Genomic DNA, 17,392 nt, shown 5'->3' with positions numbered 1-17,392 from the left:
TTCAAAGCGAATTCTTAATCTGTCATAAAGCTCAGGGGTCGGTCTCTCTCTCGCTCTCTCTCTCTCTCTCAGCAAGTTCCACACATCTCTCTTCACAAAACCAAGAGATGGAAATAGAATAACCATTTTCTCAAAAACAGATACCTGGCATACCTCAGCCAAGGCCCCAAGTATGACTCTTGTCTCCCGATGCCATGTCCAGACATTCAACATTTAAAGTGTTGTAGCGATTGAACCAAAATTGTAGGAGGAGATGCAAGAAAACATTGTAATCTAGTTTGGTGCAAATGGGCGTGTCCGGCCAAAACGTTATAAAAAGGCTCTCAAGAGTGACATCATTCTCTGCTCTGGATCACGCCCAGTCTGCCTACCAAGATTCATGAAAGCCAGTTCGTGACTTCTCGAGTAATCCTTGGCACTTACAGCTTCCTTGGCAGAGGTAACAAAAAAGTAACACTCTTCTGGTTGCCAAGGCGAGAGGGCGACAGCAGGAGATTAATTAGAGATAGTGTATACGTGTAAGTAGGCCTAGCGGCGCCTGTCGGGCATACGCTCCGCTGAGTCGCGAGAGTTCTTATTCTGGACTGAAACGGCGCAGATGTGGCACAATCTACTGCATCAATCACAGCGGGAGGTCCAAGGATAAGCCGGCGGGACGTTAACATGCCACGGTAAATGTCATTTGTGATTGATAATGGCCGTGTGGAATAATGACGGCTGCCTGCTGTTCAATATGATCCTGGAAATGTGACAAAGTGTTCTGATGGAGGACGTCTGTTGGTGTTAGGCATCGTGGGAGACAAATCTGCTGTGCCATCGGCGTGATTACCTCTGATGTTGTGCGTTCACCTGAACCTGGCTTTTATTTGTTGTTCTGAACCGACTTGTTGATTCTTGGTGGTCTGCATTGGAGCCTAGAGCAAAGTTAAAGGAACATGCTAGGAACTCTCCGACCTTCACGTCCTTATCTGCACCTTCTTTACCTCACTGCTGACAATTTTCACAGGCAGGACTCCTTTCATTCTGTAAGACAAACATGTAGCACATTCTAGCAACTAGCTTCTCCGTCCCAAGCTGATTGAATGTCATTTGGCTTTAGTATTTTATTTATAGTACCATATGTTCGCTCTTAATGATTCCGTCATGAACAGGGACATCGGTTTATTCTCTGTGAGAAAGGAGCTGAGCTCCCGGGCTTCTGCTGTGCCCTTTAAGGGAGGATCTAAGCTGACATTTCATTGGAAGTTTCAATTCCTGGACCGAACAAACCAACTGATATCTTGAAACTTCATCCTAAAACACCCAGTTTCTAGAAAAAACGTCATTAATTTTTTTTTACACATTAACTGTATTTTTAATTATTATTTTTAAAAATTCTTCTGAGACACTATGCATATACAGGCCCTGCTTTCACTCAGTGTGGCCAGTGGTGCTACGTAAATTTCGCATTGAAGCATTAAAAATAGACGTTGAAATAAAAATAACATAACATGGAAATCAGTACATGTAATGATGCCCTTGAAGGTGCACACACACACACACACACACACACACACACACACACACACACGTATAGTACAGTATATATGCGGAGGCTTGAGAGAGTTTGTTTTGTTGAACCCTCATGATGAAGCAAACCCCAGCATGGTTGATCAGATGTACCATCTCTGAAAATAAAGCGATTTGAACGTCTAACTTTGTCAAACAGCCTCAGGCCTTTAATCAGATCCTATAAAATGCTAAACAGATGATAGTGATCTCCACCCAGATGTAAAGACATTAACATTCCGTTTGTTCGTTCGTCTCACACACGCTCAGCTGATATGTGCTGAAAAATGGAAAGGACATGCGAGCGTGTTCTTATCAGCGCTGAGCCTCCGATGCGGCCCAGCGATGTGCTTTTCAAAAATTGCCTTTATTATGGTGACAATATCATTCCTCTTCTACCCCATTGTACACAAAATAGAAGTATTACAAATCTAACAAAGCGCACAATTCATTTCTCATCATTCAGAGAAAAGGAGCTGATCTGTATTTGTTGTTGGTGCAGTGTAAACCAGCCGCTCTGTCCTTAGCACAAACTAAACCATTGTTGTGTTGAACCTTATTTCCTGAAACCGCTGTTGAATTGTGTAGGAAAATTGCTTTGACGTATCTGATGTGCTGCTCACTGGCAGCACTCGATTAAAACGCACAAAGCATCATTTGCGGGCGTTTATTGTCCTCTTGGGATCTCATAATGCACCGTAAATTACTTTAATTAAAGCGCCGCAACAAGGCCAAGAACGCAAATGCACAACACCGAGTCAGAGCTCAACCATTGCCAAGGAGCAACGAGCTCAGAGGGGATTTGGAACCCGAACGTTATCTTGGGGTGAAAATCTGCCAGGAGTGGTTAAAATGTCAACACGGTATCCAAGGATTCAGTGGGGGAAGCTGCTCGGCCAAAACCTTTAATTATATAAGCGGAGCGACGCTTTCTAGCTGCTCTCAGATACAAAGAGAAACACTGAGGTCCAGATTTAGGAGGAGCTGTCAGAAGGTATAGACTTCTTTCACACCTGCAGAAGTTCTCCTCTCTAACTCAATACTTTCACACATTTTGGTGGAGTTGAACTGAATCCTTAAACTTGCTTTTGCACAAAGTGTAGCACACTTCACAGAGCAGCACAGAGTGTCATACAATTACAAACGCCACCAGCAAGCAAATCCACCGAGGAATGGACTCTGTCATGATTCACCGTGCGTGACTTCATGATTCAGGATCTTTGTAATTGATGCAAGTCCATTTCCATTTCCATAATGCTAGTTTATGATTCTGTGTGTCCAGAGCTCATTGTGGAACGATCATATACAACTCAACTTGACTTCATGGTCTGACCTTATTATTGAGAAGGCTTTTCTCTTTCTCCATCAATCACAGCAGGAAGGTCCCCACACCGACTCTGTGTGGAGTTTGCATTAGTTTCCAACCACAAAATCCATGTGCATTAATTACTCCTGCCAGTGCCCTTGACCACGGCATTAGAATGTGGCTCTGATGTTTGCCCCCCGGCGCCGGCCTGTGGCTGCCCACTGCTCCTCACAGTCAGGAGGAGTTACACGCAGAGAACAAAATCCATCCAGTGCAAATATAATGACATGTCTTCATTGTTATTCCTGATAAATGCATCTCTCTCTCTACCAGGGAAGAAGAGAATGCAACTTTTTGGAAACAAGTCAAAAAGTTTGAATCCAAAACCTAATTAAAATTATTCCATTAGTAAATTCAATGAAATGAGAGAAGACAGAAGGTCTAATGGTGAAACGGCCACAGGAGCAGAAAGCAAGCAGTCGCTCCAGGAAATAGAATAGTAACTGCAGTAATTAACAGAAATCTTCTTGATAAGTGGAATGTGTTTACCAAATACAAAAAATATTATTTCATCTATAATTGCATTTTCAACCCCCATTGGTTGACATCATCCAAAGTCTCACGATTCCCCCGCCAACTCACGCAGGAGCCAATCACTAATCAACATGCTCCTTATGAACCCAATCAGCCGCTTCCAACGCTCGCCGCCTCCGGCTTCTGACACGGGTGTCAACATCCAATCAGCAACAATGTCGGGAATCCCTGCAATAATTGCAGCAGTCTGGGGTTACGTTGCTTTCCAATTGTGGGGTTAATTACCCTGTTAGGATGTGAGATCTGAGGCGGAGTGAGACACGCCGTCTCTGCTGATCCTCCGGTGTTAAACCAGCTCAGTGCAGAGTGAATAACCCAGCCTGCAATGAACCTTAGTTATGTAGCTGAATGTTATTCAACCCTGCAGGTGAGGGAATATGACCGCAGTGGGTTTCTAAATGAACCTACATTAGCAGAGTTTCAATTCATCCACAGTCTTTCATTTGCATATTAGGATAAGGATGGAGGAATATGAAATCTACCAGCAGCTTCAACCAGAGCCATCAGCCTCATTCATCAATCACGCTCACATTTAATTCTGGCATTTAAGAAATTATTTGATCTGGAATAGAATTCACCTTCTGGTCAATCGGTGTTTCACTTAAGTTAACACTGCCAATGCTGCTTAAGAGGGCGAAACTGAGAAGGTACAGAGGAATGGAAGGATGGGAGGATGGAAGGATGGATGGATGGATGGAAGGATGGATGGATGGATGGATGGAAAGGTGGATTGAGGGATTGAAGTGCATGATATGTAGCAATCTTAAGATGAAGAATAGAGAATGACCTAACCCTGTGTGTGTGTGTATGTGTGTGTGTGTGTGTGTGTGTGTGTGTGTGTGTGTGTGTGTGTGTGCAGAGACACACATTTGCTCGTCTCTGCAGGTCTTTTCAACCTCTTTGTCCAAGTTGGCTCTCAGAGTGCGACATGACACGCTCCACTAATCTCCTCACCCGTTGGGAGATAATTGTCATGGTAACCTCGGCCGTCGACCAAAACAGAGACTGTGATGAGACATTTCCACGTTCCACTGTTGTGACCTGGTATAGAAGTGATGGCAGCCATTTTCAGGCAGCAGGGGCTCCACTTCAAAACGCTGTCTGCCATGTTTGAACTCTGCTGTCTGTCTCTCATGTGCGATCCGTCCCTGCCTTCATGGACGGGTTTCAGCATTAAGACTCTTTTATGCAAATACATCATCACTGCACATTGGCCTAGTTAGTCAATGTTGTACAAATCAAAGCCTCTGGAGCCTCACAGTGCAGGAAAACATTACAGGCGCTCAGTTCCACATGTGCAAGGCTCATAACTTTTCAATCAAACCTTTGTTTTTGCGATTTCCTTTCACAGTTTCAGACCTAAATCTGATCCCATTTTTCCAGTTTTCACCATCAGACTTCCCCTCTATTCCACGTCCAATGGTTCCAATGTAAACATCTAAATCAATAAACGACTCCATCGGCACAATTTGCATCTCATTTTGCCGTAATTTGCCAGATAAATGATCGTCCTGTCATCGTTAAGCGCATCAGTCGCTCTGAACGCGGCCACTTCACGCGCTTTCAATTCAAACCCCTGCACGCATACGGATGTATACATACATTTTCTGGCGAGCGTTAAAGCAAAACATCAACCCAGAGTGGATGAATTAATGAATTGATGGAGAGAGCGTGAAATTGGCACATCTACAATTACCTTTGACTGGACAGATCTCAGAGCAAGTATCGCCCTGAATAGTTTATGGAAATGTATGCTTATCCAGTTTAGCTGCATATATTCACACAGTTCACGGGTGTGTGTGTGTCGAGAAATACCGTATGAACAAATTCAATTCAGTTCAATGGAGTGCAGGCAGATTTGATTGAGCGTGCGTCTCTCCCATGTAATGCAGAGATCGCAGCGTAACCGCAACTCTCACCTCTCTTCAAGGCTTCAAGGAAGGGCAGGAGTTTGTAGTTGGGCCCGGGCGGTGTGTGTCGCGCTAGTCGCTCGCCGCTTCCGCCGCTTCCACCGTCTGCAGTCTCATATTCTATTCAACAGCTGCAAAGTGAGGACTCAACCCAATAACATCAAGGCAGAATTCCTCCTTTCAGGCGATGTCACCGGCCAAAGGAATCGATGCCCCCTTATCTTGTCTGCTGTCACAGGAGTGGAACGGCGGTTAGGAGTCGGCTTTTCAACTCGGACACTGATACATTGTCAGACGTGCGGGGAGATTTATGCTGCTTAGCTTCTGGTTAACGTTTTCACTCAGCCTGCAGTTTGAGGCAGAGGCAGCAGGATACAGCAGCACCACAGAAGCTCAGTCAAGTGACAATAATGAACTGAAAAGCAAGACAGATGACGAAAACACAGACAGAGTGATTGACAATACAAGAGCTTAGCATTATAAATAAATGTACCGTATTAGTTTTGTTGTTTATGCTTCATCCAGCAGAGTGAAAGGCTTCAGTGCTGCGACGAGAGCGCCACACGAGTCACGTGATGTAAATGATCTGTACTGATCGGATGATGACACTGTGGAACAATCCAGGTTGGCAATTGTCAGCCGTCTCTCCAACGTATACAATTTAGCAAGCACTCAGCTGCAAATGACATTTCCCAAATAAAGACCGTCGTTTATGGAAGAGCTGCTTTCCCTCTGTTAACAATCACAGAGCCACTCGTGCTTCCTCCCACGCAGAGCAGAGTGTGAGCGTATCAACACACACACACACACACACACACACACACACACACACACACACACACACACACACACACACACACACACACACACACACACACACACACACACACACCTGTACATTTCAGTGCTAATTAGTAATAGTCAGTATATAATTCTCTCTCTCTCTCTCTCTCTCTCTCTCTCTCTCTCTCTCTCTCTCTCTCTCTCTCTCTCTCTCTCTCTCTCTCTCTCTCTCTCTCTCTCTCTCTCTCTCTCTCTCTCTCTCTCTCTCTCTCTCCAATAACTTCTCTGGGCAGAAAAGCCCAAATTCTCTTTACAAGCTCAAAGTCATTGTGAATCTTTCTAGACTGCAAATGAGCGTTAAACTCAATGAAGAGTAAAATTACAAAATGATTTTAGACTCCAGCGAGTTGATTTGTGGTAATTCTACTTTTTAATAAAACATCCTTTATTGGGTGCACATTTGCCTGATTGATAGAACTTTCCTAACGCGGAGGCACCTTGGTGTTCGGCTTCATTAATCCACCTCATTCCACTGTCCTGTGTATGATTTTGTGTGATTGATCCTTAAAAGCGTGTGTGGTAGAATTAGTCTTTTATTGCGATTAGACTACTGAAGCCTTTTTTTTCTCTTATCCATTCACACACAGAGTCTTGGACCAGAGTGGAAGGGAACCTGATCACTGCTGAGGTCTGCAGGGGGGCTTCCTTCTAACTCCTCAATCAGACATCCCTACCTGCCAATCACAGAGCTCCAGCTGGATCACGCCGACCGCCCCCCCCACTCCCGCCGAGCTGACATTCCACCTTGACTGGAGCGATCAATACGGGAGTGAAATATGGAGGGATCGCTGAGAGAGGCTAGCAGGGACTCCTTGACATGGCTGCTGTGGGTTACGGCCCCATTCAAACAGGATTTATGTCTCTACGGGACGCTGGATGACTTTCATACTACAGTACAGGCACCGATCATCGATTTTAATACCATGTGAGTGCACACTGTACTCTGTGTGTGTGTGTGTGAACTTTCTCCTCCTACCACAGTATTAATTACAGCTCCTAATACTTATTGATGTGTGGCTCAGTAATCCAACCTATCTTAATATAAGTACAGGTAAAATAATACTGGTGTCACCGGAAATAAATCGATTTTTGTTCAACCTCCAAATTTGATTGTACTTCTCAAATCTTCAATTAAAGCCAATTTATCCTGTAACTCAAATCAGAGCCGTGCGTAGACAGAGCCATGTCCGCTGGCCGTGTGCTCGGTTCTGCTTTATTATATTTTGATGTCTGCATAGTAGACGCACTCCACAGATCCTGCAATATTAGAGAGCAAACCAAGTGTGACCCTTCTCCTTCAGTGTTTCTCTTAGAGCTTGGTCATGCACGCAAGGTTTAGGATGCTGCAAGGACCACGGCTGCAATCACTCCCTCTAACTTTATGAGGAAAGGCTCAATTTACACAAAAACAGAACTGGAAGCTCAAAACACTGAAATAGTTGCAGAATTCTGACTGGAATCGTTCATGAGGGACAATCAAGATTTAGCCAACATATTGTGTAAAGACATTTTCTACAGCCTGGACTGGGTTCTGTCTTCAGACCTTGGCATTGAGTGGATCCTCGAAGACCAGGAAACGTGAGGTGAGCTCAATCTAAAGGTCAGGGCTTCCTGCTGTCTGCACGACTCCATCTGACGGTCTAAATGAGCAAACTAATAAAACAAAATGGGCAAAGTTTGATTGGACGCTGTGGGACTTATTTTAGCCTTGCTCAGTTTAATCCTTCCTATTTCTCCTTTTTTATTTACCGTTTTAGTTTTAATTGACAGGCAATTTAATATTGCAAGGCTGAGAAAAATCCAAATGAGGCTTAGCAAAGTTTACAGATAAATCCAGGCAAACACCGGAGCAAGGAAAAGACACACAGCCTTGGTTTACACACAGAGACGCAGAGAGCCAGGGACAGCCCGTATCTTTGCTCCTCTTAAGTGGATTTGCATGATTGCCAAGAGACTTTGCAGCAACAGTAATAAAAAAAAGGAAGAAGAAGAAAAAGAAAGCATCAGTTGTTGTGTGTGCTGCTTGAAAGGTCACGATTCCCTGCATCGCCCTATTGTGCCTTTATGGACTCCAGCATGCCGTCTCTGTCGTCTGTTCACACACTGCTGCATCACAACAACTTCGCTCCACTAACTCCTCACTCCACTAACTCCTCACTCCACTAACTCCTCACTCCTAATTGTGGTACTTTTAGCTGCTTTTGACCTGACAGGTATCATTACTCATTTTAAATTCACTTCTTTTACCTCTTACCTTCCATCCATCTCTTCCTTCTTCTCCTCTTTCCCTTCTTTCGCTCCTTCCTTTGTCTACCTCCTTCCGTTACCTTGATGCCTTTCTCGTCTTTGCTTCCTGTTTTAAAGACATTAAAAGATACACGAGTACACTTTACAGCTTAGAGAAGTGAATTTATCTCAATAAATCAAAGTAAACAAGACTTTTAGTGGTAATGAGGTAATATGATGTTGTGGTTCTGCTCCTTTAAATAAGGATTCAGCAGTTTCTCTTAACTCATCGCTCATTTGCCAGCAGCACCATTATAAAGCCGTCCTTACAGCTGATCACTGATTACATTTAGATTTCCATTCCTAGATGTGCTCGGAATAGAGGCTGATTGTGTTTGCAGGTGGAGGAGCTGCCATCCGCCGGGTCTCCAAAACATCTACAACAAAGCAAAAGAGCAACACTAAAGAGAGAAAGAAGCCCAGCTCGCCTGAAATAGAATCCCAAACAGAGCTGGCAGAGCATACGAATTTGTGTGTACCCGCTGCAGCTTTTTAGTTGTTTTTTAATGAGATATATGCAAATTAAAGATCAACTGTAACCTGGGAAACCGGGAACAGGTGGCAAAAAACAGAAATGGCTGTGATGAGGAAGAAGAAGTGTCAAGGAAGGGAAAGGCAGCCTCTTTGTGTCGCACCTTTCAAACACAAGAATTCATTTAGACAATATTTACAAGTCAATGAAAGAAAACATCAAACATCACACGCATGAATTATGTTGAGAGGCAGATCCTTGTGTATTAGGAAATTAGATTTGTTGTGGATACAATGTCCACCCACCTGCTGTAGGCAGCAAGCTCTGAGGTAAAGTGCCTTCAGATAGCCTCTGTTGTGATTTGGGGCTAGCAAAAGATAAGCATATAGCAATAGCAAGCAATAGAGGTTTCCAGGTCAGAGGGGGTCTGTAACCCCACTCTGGGTCGACCCTGTGGTCTGATCATGTTTGGAGAGGAAGGCATTCCCATTAACGACCCTCTTCCTCTCTCTACTTTCTATCAAATGTTCGCTTCCAACATTTTCATTTCATTTATTTCTGGCGCTATCTGCACACGGCAACTGAAGTGAACAGAAAGGTTTCAAATTGGACCTCAATTAAACGAAATCAGACCAGGCATGACACCAGCCACACATGAGGCTTCTCAAACATCTTTGTACACAATCCTGGACGTACATACTGTATGCATGTACGCCCTGCACACTGAGCAAGTCGCTGCTGTTCTGGCTGCTGTCACCAGTGTGGAGATTCAGTTTGAGTCAAATAACGGAGGACAAAGATGAACCTGCTGTCAAAAGCAAATGTTTTTGTAAGAAATATGAGGAAGAAGCTTTCAGACTTTCTCATCTCTTTTCCGCATAATACGTGTGCCTGTGCGTGTGCGTGTGCGTATGTGCGTGTGCGTGTGTGTGTGTGTGTGTGTGAGGAGCGGGAGAGAGAGAGAGAGAGAGAGAGAGAGAAAGAGAGAGGGAGAGAGAGAGAGAGAGAGAGAGAGAGAGAGAAAGAGAGAGGGAGCGGGAGAGAGAGACAGAGAGAGAGACTCCTCATCCTGACAGAACTATGTTGTGCATATAATCAATAACAATCTGCATCCCATTATGAGGTTGTGTCCCCCTTGTTTCTCTCTCACTGGTGTTTGCACAAACACTATAATCTCCGCTAATCGTCGGCAACCCGAGTGGCGAGTCACGACTATTTTGGTTCGCCGTGGCCAAAATATGCGGGGGAGAGAACGCAGCAATGCATTGTGGGGAGTTAGAGCGGGGTCTCACTTCACTGAAAGTCTCTGGCTACAACATTTCAGCAATCTAGCAGTCTAATTATTCTGCGTATCGTCGTACCTGACGTGTGCTACCTTTCCTTTGTTGCTTTCCGTCAAATATCGAGCAAATGTCGTTTTCTAGTATCCGGAAAAACTCTCGTCGCCTCTTCTGTCCAAGTACTGCCTGCTTCTGCATCTCATCATGAATAAATCCCTCAGTCTACTGTAATCAGCATCAATCAACCTGCTGGTGGCGCTATGACAACAACCAATTCTGTCAGTAACTTGGAGGTTGTGTGTGTGTGTGTGTGTGTGTGTGTGTGTGTGTGTGTGTGTGTGGAGGGTTCACCGCTCCACATTTTCCCGTCTTTGCAGGTGAGGAATTCAGAAAGCCCGTCTGGATACCTAAGTGCACTCAGTTGATTAGTCAGTTTATTGAAATGCTGCGTTTTTAATCAACCCGTCACACCTTCGTCACTTCCCTGCTCTGCTCCTCTTTCATTGGCCTTTTTAAGCAACCATGCCAACCTAATGCCAGAGCAGCTGTGAGAGTAAGGTTCTATTATAGAGACTCATATTAAAGGAGTTGAATTTTTCCTTACCAGAGTTTCAGGGTTAAAACGAATAAAAAAAATAAAATAAACCCTTCTAATAACCTGATAGCAGCTCTGTGCAACATGGGCAGCAACACGCCCTCCTACTGAATTGCCGGAGAGGTTGAATGTATCATTAAGTAATAAGTGCGTGTTAGAGAAGCTCTGCTGCCGTCTTTTCTTTGGCGAGGAGCTGTGAACACATCCGTGACTCTGCAACCTAGCAACCACATCTGCAGCTTATGCCTTTACATTGTGGGTTACACGCCCACTTAGAGGCAGAACACACACACACACACACACACACACACACAGAAAGATGAGGAAGAGGCAGCTCTCAGTTAGAGTCTCACAGACTTACTACGTACGGCAGCACATTCCAACTTCAATGTCACTGCTGCATTGATTCACCGGTGACAATTCAAGGCATGAAAACCACGTCAACGTCGTTACAATGCAAGAAAAAAGACGTGTAGGACACAAAAACCACCAAAGTGAGGAAGTTTGACCTTGTGAGCCGGTCGCTTTATGTTCCTGTTGTTGTTGAGCCAGAGGGGCAAACATTCTAAAGCTCTGTCTCTGTAAATGGACGCAGGGGCAGACAGGACCTGGTAATGGCGAGGTCACCATGGACTTATCTGGGAAAAACATCCGGATAAACAGAACGGGCGTTCAAAGTAGTGTGCGGTCCAAAGCAGGAACGCGGTCAGTGTGTTCCAATTCATTTCAAAATGAAACATGTTTTTGTTGACAAATAACACCGCACACAGACGAGAAAGCCTTGGTCTCACTCTGCCTCTCTCTCTCTCTCTGCCTCTCCCTCTCTCTGCCTCCCTCTCTCTCTCCCTCTCCACCTTCTGTTAGTCTTCCTTCCACAGCCCTTCAGTCTTTCGATGTTTGTCGTCCATCGTTGAAAGCCAGATGTTTGCTTCTTCAGTGTTCAGACTTGGCGGTTGCTGAGGCGAGCATTCAGCCGGTCATCAGTTCATTAACGCCTCTCTATCACTGAGCAGCTACTCCAGCATCACAAATGCAGGATTAATTGCCGTTGGGCGGCGGCCACACGCCGATACGATCGCTCTCTGCTTCCAAGCGTGCGGCGTATTGATGAAGCGTCACTGGATATGATGAGTGGCGGTGAATTATGATAATGTGACCTTATCTGCTCGACTGACCTCTGTGCACAATGTACACAGATTGATTTGTGTGTCGGCAGTTTATGTCAAACCCAACATGCATCACTCAGTCACTGCCCGAGGGTTAAATCAAGACGTTTGGCCCAGATGGCGTTTCATCATATCTAATAGCACAATACGCTCATGTTTCATGTTCATCTGTATCTTTAGACCTGCGCTGCCGTCTGTCACAGCTGAAATCAGATCTGGATCAAATATGACAGGTTGGTAGAAGTTAGGGTCACGACCTTTGTGCTGGATTCCATTTTGATGGTTTGACGCCCATCGGCATTGATCCATTTAAGCGACGCCCAACTAGGTTTTCTGACCAATTGAATTTCCCCAAGTTGGAGTCTGTTGAGTCCACAGAATGCAGTGGAGCTGATGGTGGCGCTGTGACACACTGTCATCTTCTCACCTCGCCACTAAAGCCTTGCTAACCTTGTGTAGGTGTAGCATCTCTCTCTCTCTCTCTCTCTCTCTCTCTCTCTCTTTGTTGATTCTTTACCTGGCTCATCACTTCACATAGCAACGAGGCATTCACTGATTCACTTCAACTTTTCCCACTAATGTGTGCTGTGCTGTGAGGAGCATCTGAATGGGATCTCGCGCAGGCAAACACTTGATCATGGCCTCTACTAAGTGAATAGCGCTCCATCAACGCAAAACAAATGATCTAAGAGAGCCTCTGGACGTCTTTACTCGTCTTTCCCCTCACGTAGGGAAATGATGGCGTTTCACTTCATGTCACTTGTTAATTTAGTGATAAGATAATTAGCATCATTTGCCTGTGACATAAATGTGAGTGTGGCTCTGCTCAAACACGGCTCAACTTAGCTTTAACTCTATTTCAATGAGAGGAACGCAACACATTTCAAACCCCTCTGGGCCTTTGAAAGTCTTAATTGTCCGTCTCTGAATGGATCTACATGTTGCCGAGGAGCATTCAGGCTGCGCGAGGAAGGCAAGAAGCTACAGGTGCCATCTGTGTGTCACAGCTCTGACGTGTGAGTGAACCCAGTCTGAGTTTGGCAGAGGAGCTTTGGGCCGTTTCCCATATGTAGGCCAAGATCTGATCCGTATCTGATCTTCTCAACGGCTGGGAGAACGATCCGATAGGAATTTTGTTGTTGTTGTACATCTTCATCTCAGTATCAACACTTTGAACACTTTTTAAACAAATCCACAGGGATCAGGAGGAGGAACAGAAGAAACGGAGAGAGAAACAGCAGAGTTGGGCTCCACTTTTCCATAATTTAACTGTAGGAGTGTTTTGGTCGTCAGGTTGAAGTGAGTCACATGCAGGTCACACACTGAGGTGAACCTGAACATCACACCCATAAAGGTCGGCTCTGAATTAATAAGCTTGAAGCTCAAAAAGGGTTTTAGGAGTTCTTTCTTGAAGCTTTCCATGCTTATTAACATAACTTGTCACATTTTTGGATTGCAGAGCTGCCAGCCAGTGCTTGAATATCTTTCTCACAGATGTTTGGTTCCTTTAAGCTCGACTGTCAACGCACAAAGCAGCACAGGTTCGGACGTTCACAATGGAAAGAATCTGAACATTTTCTGTGTGAAAACGCGTGACTGTCACATCTGTGACGCTGCTGGGGCTCGACGAGGACGAAGATGGTCAACATGCAACAACACCACAAATACAGAACAACACTGACTCCACCTACCAGCTCTGCAGGTCTTTGAATGGAACTCTGCTGATGGGTTTTTACCACGTTTGCTAGAGTACCTAAATGCACCAAACAATCGACTCCAAACGTGGATCCTAAACTCTGAAATACAAATATTGTCACTCAGAGGCTGAATAACACGTGGATGGCTTTGGATTGGCATGTGTCAACTCAACTTCAACAGCGAGAGGCCACTTCTTCTCCATTGTAATAGCTGACAGGTTTGTGAGAGCTCCCCCTAGAGGAGGAGTTCAGAACAGCTCCATAGAATCCCTGCTTCCACCGGGGTTTGTCCAAATTGTTTCAACTAAAGAACCAACGCACACAGACTCAGACATCACGTCCCCTGTGGAGGCTGATGATCATCATATCCTGTGATACCAACTTGTTGCCAAGAAACATATTTGACACTTTACAACTTGGTTTTTCCCTTTAAAGACGTAAAGTCTGCAGGGCGCCGAGCGTTCCCCGTGGCTGCGCTCAGCTTCCAGACGCTAACAGCTAACGGCAGCTTGGATGATGTGATACAGAGAAATTGCTGCCTAGTTTTGACATTGAACATTTGATATTCACAGCATGAGATCCGTCCGTCCCAGATATGACAAAAACAAGTTTCACCTCTGACACACACATAGGGAACGAGTTTGACATGAGAATTAAACAAAGATCCTTTCATTCTAACGCCTCAGCACCAGAGACAGGAGGCTGTTTAAGAATCTTATGCCACATTTCAGAACTTAATCCATCAGAGGGATAAGGGAAGGACAGAGTGAGTTACACATTACGGGGGAAACTCTTGACTCAGGGTCGTAACTTACAAACTAAGTTGACAACCTTATTTTGCTGCTCCCCCAAAGGGAAAACACATTTACGAGGGCAGCGAACGCCACGCAGAGCTGAGGGGGGCAGCCACACACATACAGGAGGCACACACACACACACACACACACACACACACACACACACTCTAATCCAGTTCCATTTCTTTAGCTGCTATACTGCAAAAATGACTGCAGTGCCTTTATGTTTACATCAGCAGCACTTTGTACCTTTGGATGAAGAGAATAGGATCATCTGCTCTTTTTCTCCTGTATGTGAATGTAAAGAATGAGTTGAGATGACCCAGGGTCTCAGTGGAAGCATCAGCGTCTCTTTGATCTGCCCTGATGTCACTGTGTGTTTGGTTGGATATGGACTTGCCACAGACGCAGCCATGTAGTTCTAGGACAACCTAAAACAATGAGCTCAAAGTGGCGAGAGCTCCACAGAACTGCAACGTTTGAAGGATTCTGTGTTGGTTTGTTACTACAAGCGTCACTTTGATGTCACGGATCGCTGCTCCCCTCTGGAGAAGAAAGTCTGCAAACATCCAGCCACACTGTGAAGTTACACACCACCTCCTCTGTTGTTTACACAGCCAGCAGAAAGGACTTCCAAAGCTTTAAGGAGGAAGTAAAGAGGGTTTTTCCTGATAGAAATTGAATTAAATTCCAACTTTTAATTATAATTTTGGAACACTGAGGCCTTCTTCAGTGTGTGATGAGTCTTTGATCTCATCTCCCTGAATGTTTTACTTTACTTTACTGATCCACTTCCTGTTTCTGATTGGAGCTGCGTCACTAAAGAGTGTGTGAGACGCCTCAGCAGGAGTGTGTGTGACGCCGGGGATGGAGAGTGGTTTGATAAGCGAGGGCGTGACACTCCTCCTCATCAGGGGTCACATGATGCTGCACCTTTGGATCTATTATGGGATGGATGTGTCTGATTTAAGATTTATGACAATGACAAAAATATTTCAATATCTCGAATCTGCTCTGACACCCAAACGTGACAGGATGTAGCCTTGGACTGATCCAGCTGAGGAACAAACCCCATCCCCTCCTTCCTCCTTGGCAGAGGTATTGACTGGACTACTTGCACTTTAACTTTGGTCGATGTTCAGGTGGCAAACGAAGAGTAAAGCTGCAGAAAACGACTTTGTTGGTGATGCAGCAGCGAATGAAGACTTAAATATTTGATGATGATGTGTGTGTAGGTGAGGGGCTGGGGGGCGGGGGGCGCCTACTTCCTGACACCTTTCTGATGCAGGAGGCTCGTTAGATGAAGAAGAACTCCACTGGTAGGGAAATAAATAAATAAAAGGCGGCGAGCGAGCGAGCTAGCGAGCGAGCGGACGGACGGAGAAGCTGGACTGACATTTAACAGAGCTGCAGCCTGTCAGAGTGAAACTGTGGGCCGGACCAGACAGCTGGAAGGAGAGGCGGCCTTGTTTACGCGGACACATGAAGGCAGCGTGCCTGCTGCAGCCGTGGGAGAGGAAATTTAAATTCCAAGCTATTCGCGTCTGCTGAGCGGACCAATTAAAATGTGAGATCATAATTATCCACACTTCATGTTCGTTACAAGCACTTTACTGCTATGAGCCTGGGAGGCTGTGTGGGCGAAGCTACTTTAGAAGCTACTGGCTAGTGGTGACCACATCTCTCACAAGGTCAAGTGAGGGGATGAGAGTGATGCATGCTGGGATATGTTCAAGCGACTAGTTTAGAGTACGTTTGGGGAGATTTATAAGCAGCTGTGTAGCTTCTTTGAAAATAGCTGAGCTACTGTTAAGCTACTGGAAGTGTACACACGCACACGCACACGCACACACACATACGCACACACACAAGCTTTGACACCCAACATCGAGTTTAGTTGGCATGAAGCTACACGTTCACTTCCTGCTTTAATGGAGCAGATGACATCGTTGTGGTTGATTGGGTGGAAGTGTTTGGTCTATAATGCTATAGAATACAATGTGTGTTTGTGTGTGTCTGTGTGTGTTCTGTACTGCGTTTGGTTCGGGACCGCCCTCCAGCTCTGGGTGGGCCGACCCAGCTGGTTGAGCTCCTAGCTTACATGAGCAGACGCAGACAGGTTACAGTGGAGGCGGAGCTTATGTGAATTGTATCATTTTTTGGGTGAAAGGGTTTTGTTGTTTGTTTTGCAGTCACACTGGGTGAATAAATCATGTGTGGAGCTGTGAAGACGCCCCGTGAGTCTGTCTCCTATCACCTTCCCTGACCCTCTGGCAACACCCCCTCACAACAACAGATAGAGCAGACGGAGACACACACACGCACACACACGCACGCAGGCAGAGGAGGAGGAAGCAGACAAGCAGAGGGATAAACAGAAGAGACAGACGCAGGAGCACAGAAGGACACATGAGGGAAGACAAACGGACGCATAAAGACTTTTTCCTCGCCTCACATTTTGTCTGACAGAGTTTCTCATCTCTTCTTCTGCGATCCTGAGCTCTCAGAGCCAAACAGACTCAGATTCACAGCAGAGTCTGGCGCCGCTCCTCCCACAGACGCTTTGGGCCGCAGTCATTTACAGAATGGACAGGTTGTTGGTGGTTTTTTGTTTTGTTGGGGTCTTTCTTCTGCGCCGCCTTAAATCATCCTTAATAGGAACGTTTTAGACCAAACGCCGTCTCAGGGATGAATCACAAAGTTTTAAGTGATTCAATAAAATTGGGACTGAATCAAATCTGCGACAGGCGATAGGAGGCTGTGGGTGGAACTACTACACACGCACACACACACACACACACACACATGCACGCGCACACACGCACACACACGACTCTGTGTGTTTACAGCCTCTATCCCTGATCACACAGCAGTCAACAACCTATTAGAGTTTCACAG

The sequence above is a fragment of the Genypterus blacodes genome, unplaced genomic scaffold, assembly GCF_046128005.1.
Source record: "Genypterus blacodes isolate CSIRO-AG114 ecotype Tasmania unplaced genomic scaffold, CSIRO-AGI_Gbla_v1 ptg000101l_1, whole genome shotgun sequence".
In the NCBI taxonomy this organism is placed as follows: Eukaryota; Metazoa; Chordata; class Actinopteri; order Ophidiiformes; family Ophidiidae; genus Genypterus; species Genypterus blacodes.
Note: the sequence above shows the minus strand (reverse complement) of the source record.